This window comes from Nanorana parkeri, unplaced genomic scaffold, assembly GCF_000935625.1.
Source record: "Nanorana parkeri isolate BGI_ZX_2015 unplaced genomic scaffold, ASM93562v1 scaffold59, whole genome shotgun sequence".
In the NCBI taxonomy this organism is placed as follows: domain Eukaryota; kingdom Metazoa; phylum Chordata; class Amphibia; order Anura; family Dicroglossidae; genus Nanorana; species Nanorana parkeri.
In genome coordinates this window covers 2,753,352-2,762,281 of record NW_017306327.1, presented here as the reverse complement: position 1 = coordinate 2,762,281, position 8,930 = coordinate 2,753,352, and the positions used below count along the sequence as shown (strand labels likewise).

The 8,930-nt window shown below is 41.2% G+C and overlaps 1 protein-coding gene across 1 annotated transcript in view; it reads right to left on the bottom strand.

Moving 5' to 3' along the window:
* WDFY3 (WD repeat and FYVE domain containing 3) overlaps nucleotides 1-8,930 on the bottom strand; it is a 195,553-nt gene that overhangs the window by 108,076 nt on the left and 78,547 nt on the right. The window lies entirely within an intron of this gene.

Here is an 8,930-nt window from a genome sequence, read left to right as displayed (position 1 = left end):
GATGAAGGAAGCACAACTTTAACAGCCATCAGATGGTTAACTACTATTACCATGAATGCAGGAAGGGAGCACAAGTGTAGAGGACACTTGCAGCTGTAATCTCATACCCAACTTCTGATTTTAGATTTTGAAATAGAGTTCTGCTTACATTGTAGGCCTAGTAGCAGAATTAAAAGACTTGCTTCTTTGTAGTAAATGGAAATTCCATGTACATGCATTCTGTGCGAATGGAAGTGAAAACAAATGTTTGTAAATTTCCTTTCCAGGTCAAATTAAATATCAGATAAATGTTGTATTATAGGCACTAGATGGAGTTGAGTAGCATAGGAAATACGTGTTACCCAGCTCTATCTCGTGGCCATAAAGTGATATTTGTGAGACCTGCTAATACAAACCTGGGGTGTGCCATGATTTTTGAGGCCAGTATGCCAAATAAGGGGGCACACTCTAGTGAAATGAAAGAGAAAAAAGGGGAAGGGCGGGAGGGTCAGCTCGAGATTGCGGCTATGCTGAGAAGACTGCCCCGCCACCCCTCTTATGGGCAGGAGAGCCAGCGCAACTCCTCACACAAATCCGGCCAAAGTTATTTGGCCTTCCCCTTGTGGTCAGAGTCACTCATGCCCCCGAAGCCAACCCGTGGCCATAAAGTGATATTTTCCTGATATTACATTTGACCTGGAAAGAAAATACGTTAATATTTGCTTTTGCCTCCATTCACACAGAATGAATGCACATGCAATGCAGTGGGAATGGCTCTACGAATTGTTTATAAATACACCCCAAAAGTCACCAGAACAAATAGAGAAAGAAAATATCACCGCAGACCACAGGAATACCAAAACAAACAACAAAGCAATTACTTTATGTGCAGAGTGCAGATCTGCTCAGAGGTGTTAACCACCAATAGCAGAGCTTCTAGGAGCTATGGCGCCATGAACTGAACTGGAATCATGTACTTATATTATCAAGTTCTGGGACAAAGTCCTTCCAATTTATACCTAGATTACTGGAATCACCAGCCCTAAGGCCTCGTTCACAGCGGGGCGGTTCGGCCGCATGGATCCGCCGACGATCCCATACATTGCGCTAAAACGCAATAAGAAATTCCCCAAACCTCCCTTGCAAGATCAGCGTGCTGATCCGCAATCGCCCTGGTGTGAATGGGCTCTCACACCCCTCAAATTGTGTTGCTCTCTCTGTTACCAGGTTCCCTCAAAAAAGCCTAAAAGGAAACCCTAAGGCACCCTCACTGCTGCAGGAACTATTATCCCATAACACTGGCACTCTGAATAGGCACCCGCTCTTCTAGAATGGGTCACTGACCAAATTATGAACATGGAGGTCTTTCTGGTGCACAGTTTCGAAGGTCCCAAGAATTCCACAATTTACTGGGAAAAAAAAATGGATCTTCCTAGTCTGGTCTTGAGTCGGATAATAGTCAGGAAGATATTTCCCAATGTTCCTTTCCTAACCCATAATACTCCTTGCCGCATTCCCTACCTCTCTACCCCCCGCCTACTTCCTGCACTTATCTCCCTCTTGCCCTCACTCCTCTCCCCCTTATGTTTTTACCTCCCCTCCTTCCCTTTACATCTTGCACTCGTTTTATCTGTCACTACTCCTCCTTACTACTGAATACAGTTAACCATGACCACCTAAAGCATGGGCTCCCAGCTTTAAACGCTGACTCTATGGTATCAACCTCTGCCTCTTAACTCTTTCATTGAGCAAACTTCCACATCAATGCCCCACGTCGAATAAACTACACTTGAATGGTAAACAAGACTTAAAAAAAGAACTCCGGGTAGAAATAATTTTTGCGCTTGTTTTCGTCTAGGGAAAAAAATAAATATACTTACCTGAACCTTGGAGCTAGCCGGTGGCTAAACTGGTCCCTGAAGACTCTCTCCTCCTCCACTCCAGTGATCAAATGTCCCTCGGTGTCCTCACATCCAATACCTGTACTGGACATGATGACTCACAGAACCTTAGACTGCCGGAGCGAAGGGGTAGCGAGGCTGCAGGGACCAGTCTATCAGCCAGTAGGCTCTGAAGGTTTAGGTAAGTATATCTAATCCGTCTAATCCTTGCAGTGCAGGATTAGCCCCATTGCAAGGATTACTATTATTTCTGCCTGGGAGTTCTCCTTTAATCCTATACATGGAAACCTATTTTATGGTTGTACTCCCTGTGTACTGTTTTGTATATACCCTTTCCCTTTTATTTTGTTTTGTACTTTGTATTGAATAATTTGAATACAAATAAAAGGGAAAAAAATCAGTTTGAACAAAAAAACAACAGGTTGTGGTAGTGACACATATCAAAAAACAAGCCTGATGAGTCATAAGTAGTAAAGGTTTGGTTGGAGAAGCAACATAAGTAAGGAAGCCTACGATAATACACAATGTCGAAATGTATTTACAGATACTGGGGAGTTAATAGCCCTGTCTAAAACTATGAGGAAGTGTTCCTGCAAAAACTGCACATTTGTTAATGGTACTGTAAAGTCCTACACAAACAGGTAAAGGAAGGCAAATAAGAGTTAGGGTCAGTTCACACCAGAAACTGCATCACAACTGCGTGCGTCTGTGCAGTTGCACAGCATTCCGTTTTGATGCGTTTGCAATGAGTTTTGATGCGGTTTTTTCTGCACTAGAAAATTTTAATTAGACAATTAGGTCACTTCCTTTTCCTGTCAGAGCATTTCCACGTTTGTTTTGGAGATAAGACATGCTTTCTTTGTTGGCTGGCATGGTGCTAGTGTTGACTATAGCCATTCTCCGACAACGCCTTCGCAGGCGACGTCGATATTGGGTGCACCCGCTGCTGACCGTCCCGCACATATTGTATGAAATAATCTGCATCCACAAATTCCATCTCTTCACTTTCTTTCCACACTACAAAGAGGAAGTCCCTGGGTGATAATCAATTCTCAGTCTTTTTTTTGTATGCGTTCCGTTGCGTTTGCATGCGCTTCGATGCAGTTTGATTCAGGTAAAATAGGACAAGCAGTATTTTTTCTGACTGCATCTGAACGGACAATGGTGTGAATTAAGCACAAGAAAGCCCACAGGAAAGCATTGTGATGTATTTTGACTGCAGCAGTCAAAATAAACGGACTGCATCACAACTGCATATGGTGTGATCTGGCCCTTAAAGCTAAACTCAAGGCAGATATGAAAACCACAAGTTTTCTTAACTGGGCTCTGGCGGTCTAAGGAGCGCTGACATCATCATGTCTAAAATGCAGGTCCATTCACGAGTCCAAAGGACATAACACAGCTAGGGCGGAGGAAGAGAGAGGTGAACACTAAAACGACCACTTAACACTTGCAGTGCTGGGTAATCCCATTGCAAGGCTTAATTTTTTTAGATCATGGGGAGTTCCTCATTAAGGAAAAACTTAGTGACATTAAAAGGATAAAATGCATTTTTTGCATACATCTACTGCTAGCAGTAGTCGCTCTATTAACTAGTTCTGACTTAAAAAGCATTTTGAACTTTGAAGACATTTGTTCTAAAGTCACACCCTTCAGGCGAGTTATAAACCTATTCTAGTTTATACAAAACTAGACTATGTACCACATGGAGAACTGCATTATTTTGATTGGAAATGCTGCAAGAATAGCCTCAGTCTCCTCATTACACCTCCAATTTTTCATAGGGAACAGTAAAGGCTGTAAGGAGAGAAGAGCTTTTACGATGGTCTCTATTCTCTTATTTCTTCTAATGAGGGAGGGGGAAGCCATCAGTGCTTCAACTTTCAAGGATCAAGAATAAAAGAATACCAAGATGTACAATCTCCCTCCCCAAAAAATCAATAAGCAATGCAAAAAAATTGCTAAAGAAAATCATTTGTATATTATTAATCATGTATTACTAAAGCGCGCTTGAATACCTCAGCTGCATTAATAATATAGCGCTTTGTATCCGAGAGCCTGCTCTTCCAGGGAAAAGAAGGTCTCTCTAAAAATAAAACCAGCTTAAATATTTGATAGAAATTAAATTCTGCTGCATTATTTAGGCTGGACTTTGCATCCATGTTTTCTATTTTGTCTAAACATCTAGGATATTTTAAATGAGCCATTGAAAATGAGCCATTGAAAAAAAAAAGGACATAATGCAGTAATGGCTAGAATTTTTGCTTTAGATGTGCTTTAAAAAAAGAAAAAGATGTAAACAAGTTGCCTTCTGTTATAGTTGCCTGAAATTAAAGTAACACTAAACTCGGGAGTTAAATCTTACAAATCCATTCAAGAACCTTAACTATTTAAAAAAAAAATTATCTTATTTGTGTATCACTCAGCTGTAGATCTTCAAACCATCTCTGAATTGGTGCCGACACTGTCCTTCCTTCTGGAGGGTGGCTACTTTTGTTCCTCAAGGTCCCTGTGTGTGTTGTAAAGTAGCCAACACTCCAAGCTCGCCCCTGTGATGGACTACAATCTCACATTTAGTTTAAACATTGGTAGTCCATCATGCGAGCTTGGAGCGGTGGCTATTTACAACACACACAGGGAGCATGAGGAATAAAAGTAGCCACCCTCCAGAAGGAAGGACAGTGTTAGCATGAATTCAGAGAAAGTTTGAGGATCTACAGCTGAGTGATATACAAATAAGATACATTTTTGTTTTTGGGTACTTGAATGCATTTTTAAGATTTAGCTCCTGAATTTAGTGTTGCTTCAACTGAATGTGTATGCACGTGTGCATTGGCACTGCTATAGAGCTAATGATATTATAGTTGTTAGAGCCTGTCTTTACAGGTGTATGGTGAAGAGATCTTAAAAGGAAAACTATGGAGGTGAGTGCTTTTCACTCACCTCATAGTTCTAGCCGACCTGTGACAATGAAACTGTCACAAGTCGGCTCAGTAGATCGGGAAGTGAGCGAACACATACCGGCGTTCGCTCACTTCTCGATCCTGTCACAGCTCTGCCGTGACAGGGGAGTGGCTGGATTTCCCCCTCCCCGCTCCGATCCTCCAGCACTGACTGGCGGAACGGACGGGGGAGGTGGTGGGTACAGCTGGCTCTGCCTCTAGATAGGCAGAGCCATCTGTCACTCACGCAGCTGGGAGGATCCAGACATAATTGTCGGGATCCGCTTCGGCGTCTCAGTATACCTGAGCTTAGGGTGACGGGAGGATGCTAGTTTGTGTCCTCCCGTTACCCTAAGAACTATGGGGAAAAGCCCTAACCACATAGTTCTCCTTTAACAATCTAGCAAGTTATCTTCTAGTGGGTATGTCTATGAAATGGTGTGAATACATTTGCATTCATGTCTAGCAAACGGAGTTATAATCTTTAGTGTCAATATGTACATTAAATTTATAATCAAGACATTCCAGCATGAAATGCAATAAGATGCTATCCTCTGTCCCTCAAATTTTCCTTACTTGTGTATTTTCATTTGAATAAACATCTTACAAAATTAGACTTTTCAGCAGGTATACTGCAATGCAATAGCAACATAGGACAACAAGCCATAATATTCTACAGAAGCAATACTGTTTAAGTATTTGCTAATATGCACACTTTATTTATTTTGCATAAACCACAAAGATGGCGCCAGTAAAAATTGTTAAAAATAGATGTGCAAATGAATTAAAAAAGGTATTTAAACCCAAAATGTAATATATTGCAGTTTACCAGTCCTTAGATACGGCGGTTGCATTTGTTTCATTTTTACAGTCTAAGAACATTTTTAGCAAGTACAGAGAATACCTGTTGCTCTTGACACAAATGTACTGTCCTTGTCACATCCTATAAGCTGAAAGGACAGCATAAACAATGTTATGGGGATGAGGAAAGACAGACTTGTTTGAAGTTCAAGAAAAGATGATAGCCAGCACTTACATCAAGACAATTAGAAGTGATGTCACAAAAGTAGATAACAAATGAACTTCCTCCAATCTGGATTGTGAGGAGAGAAAAGTAATTACATCCCCAAAGTCTGATAAAGTGCTAATTTTGAAACCTGCGGATAAGGGTGAAGCGATTGTTGTGTTACACGACATGCGTCAATTACAAAACCTGCGGGCCAGAAACAGCCCGCCACAAGATTGTATTAGGCCCTCCAGTCCCGAGCGTTGCACCGTGGCAAGCAGGGTTCATCTTTATTTTTTTTTCCTACCCTGCACTCAGGCAGAAAAAACTTGGAGCAGCATTTCAGCCGGCCTCCCTCTGAGAATCCGCACGTTCCTCCTCGCCCCTGCCTCTGGTCTCCGCGGCTCCAGTAATCCCGCTTCTGTGTATCCAGGACTGACTGTGTGTGAGGACACTACAAGTGTCAGCAGTCCGTGTCCATTTAATGTGCCCCCACACAAAAGACTGTCATATAATGGACAGGAACTGCTGACACTTCTAGTGCCCTCACACACGACACCAGGGCTGTCATAATGATTAGTGAGCCTGAGCTTTGTACTGCGGCAAGCAGCAAGGTTGTTTTTTTTCTTCTTCTTAATGTCCTGCACCCTGATTTTTTCCCCAACCTTCGGCATGGTCCTTAGCAAGTTTGTATTAGACACCCCTGTGTTAGACTATGCAGATTGCCACTGGGGATATTGGATTTATTTGACCACTCTACAACCTATTTACAGATATCCACTAATGAGACAACCCGTATTTAAAAGAAAATTCAATCACTTATTAACATTGGCTTTACCAGTGGTTGGAACTCAACAGAGACTGCCAAGTACCTTATAGTTAAATTTCCAGTTCTACGTATACACACCAGAATATAGACTACCAAAAGACCATAGATGTTTCCGATTGTCTCCAGTTCAGAGAATGTCACCGACTACATTTTCGGATGATTAATTACAGGGTTTGGTGACACTGTTACCGTTCTATCTCAGGGACACTGGACATTTTTGTTTCCAGAATGGACAATTGGATTGATCCCTTGATGTCTATTAGCAAGTGTGTACATCAGTTTGTTATACAAGAATAAAATACAGCCAGAAAATAAGCACCGAGACATTTTCTTTTTAAAAATATGCCCGATGCTACAGCTGAATTTCTCTTACAGAACTTGGAGTTTGTTTTAAGCAACAATTGTTTCAAGTTCCATGACAGAATTTGTGTGCAGTTCCACAGCTTTCATTGCAAACCCTTTTGTTGGTTTGCTGGACAGGCAACATATAAGTCCCTTGGATATGGCATTGGAATCAGGTACGGGCATTGTTCCAATCTACAGATGATAAGTTTATGATTTGAAATGGTTCAGAGACTCATTTGAGGAGTTTGACTAGTTTCTAAATGAGATTTCTCCAACCGCTGAATTTAATGGCTTAGTCCACCTTTTCCACAAAAAAAAAAAAAAAAAAAAAACAAACCCAAAAGATCAATGTGCATTTACTACTTATTTTTGGCAATGATGTCTGCAGAGCACTGCAGCTGTGATCAGGGCATTGCACAGGCTCTTGCAATGTATTCCCCCAGCCTCAGGTGTGTATGGAGGTATGGACCCGCTGTTTAGGACACTGGAAAAAGTGTAGCTGAACTACCACTTGAAAAGTGAGGAATAATATCAGTGTCCTTTTTGTTTTTTCCCACATTGCTGGGGGCCATTAATGGGCCAATTTTTTTAATCTTTCTTTTCAGCAAGCTTTCCTGTTTCCCTGGTGACAGTTGCCATGGGACTGATAAACCTTGTTTACTACTGGCTGTAACTCTGGAGAAAGACTATCTGCACATGTACAGGAAATCTGGCTTTCTGTGACACAGGCAACATGTGCAGTAGCATTGCTTCTGGTTGCTGGAACACAGGCTAGTGTTTGTGCATGGTCATAGCAATATTTCCTGATGATGGGTGATGCCATGTAGACCTGATTACGGCTCATTTTGGGCTGTATTTAAATGTGGTGTGTACCCATTCACATATGCGATGTTTCGCTACTTTTAAAAAATTGGACCCTTGTTTCCCCAATCTTGGGTCTATGGAATAACAGTAAAATTTAAGTTTTAATTTCTGGATGTGCTGGCTTTAATTTTTACTTAGATTTGCACTGTACCAATGTAACCCAATCACCCACTATTTTGCAGGGCACAGTTGGGAGTCAGTGTGGCACGGACTGACAGATTGTAGAGGTCCAGCCCTGTGTGACCACCATGGCAAGCCCCATAGATGATATGGATATATGTGTGGACAAGAAGGAGCACGAAGTGTGTTATTTGCAGCATTACCAGGTGGAAAGAAGGGAAATGAAATAGGAAAATGAATGCAACCACCATATCTAAGGATGGTGAACTGCAATATACTGCATTTTGTTGTTGGGTGTAGATACACTTTAGTGCAGTTTTACAATCACTTACCTTTTATTCCTTTTCTATGTTTAGCAATTAGCATCAACACGTCTGCCCAGCCATCTGCACTACATTTTATTTTTGGACATGCATTTCTCTCAGTAATAAAAGAGATGCAAGAAGTATACTTATGTTATAAATCATGCACGGTTTTCCTCCTAAAGTGTTTACACTTAGTCTATAAGAAAATATTTATAAATATAAAAACAGCTATATAATATGCACATGCACACATAGCTATATAAATTATACACACTTCCTTTTTTACTGCATCTTTTGAAAACCAATCAAAAAGTTCAAGCACACCCACAATCCAAAATCTTGTACTAAACTGCTTTAGGCCCCATTCACACTAAGCGATTTATTGCACGATGTCGCGCATTTTTGCCGCGCGATATCGCGAGAAGTCGCCGGCCAATGCTATTCAATGGAGCTGTCTTAGCTCCATGTCGCCCGTCACGGTTATTGCAGAAATATTAAAAAAGTCAACGGAAACATGTATAGACCGACCATAATAATCTATATAGAGATATCCAAAATAAAACATAAGAAATAAAAAAGTTCAACCCAGTCACTCTTTTATTGTCAAGGAAAAGAATAAATTGTTTGTCTCTTGGCGCT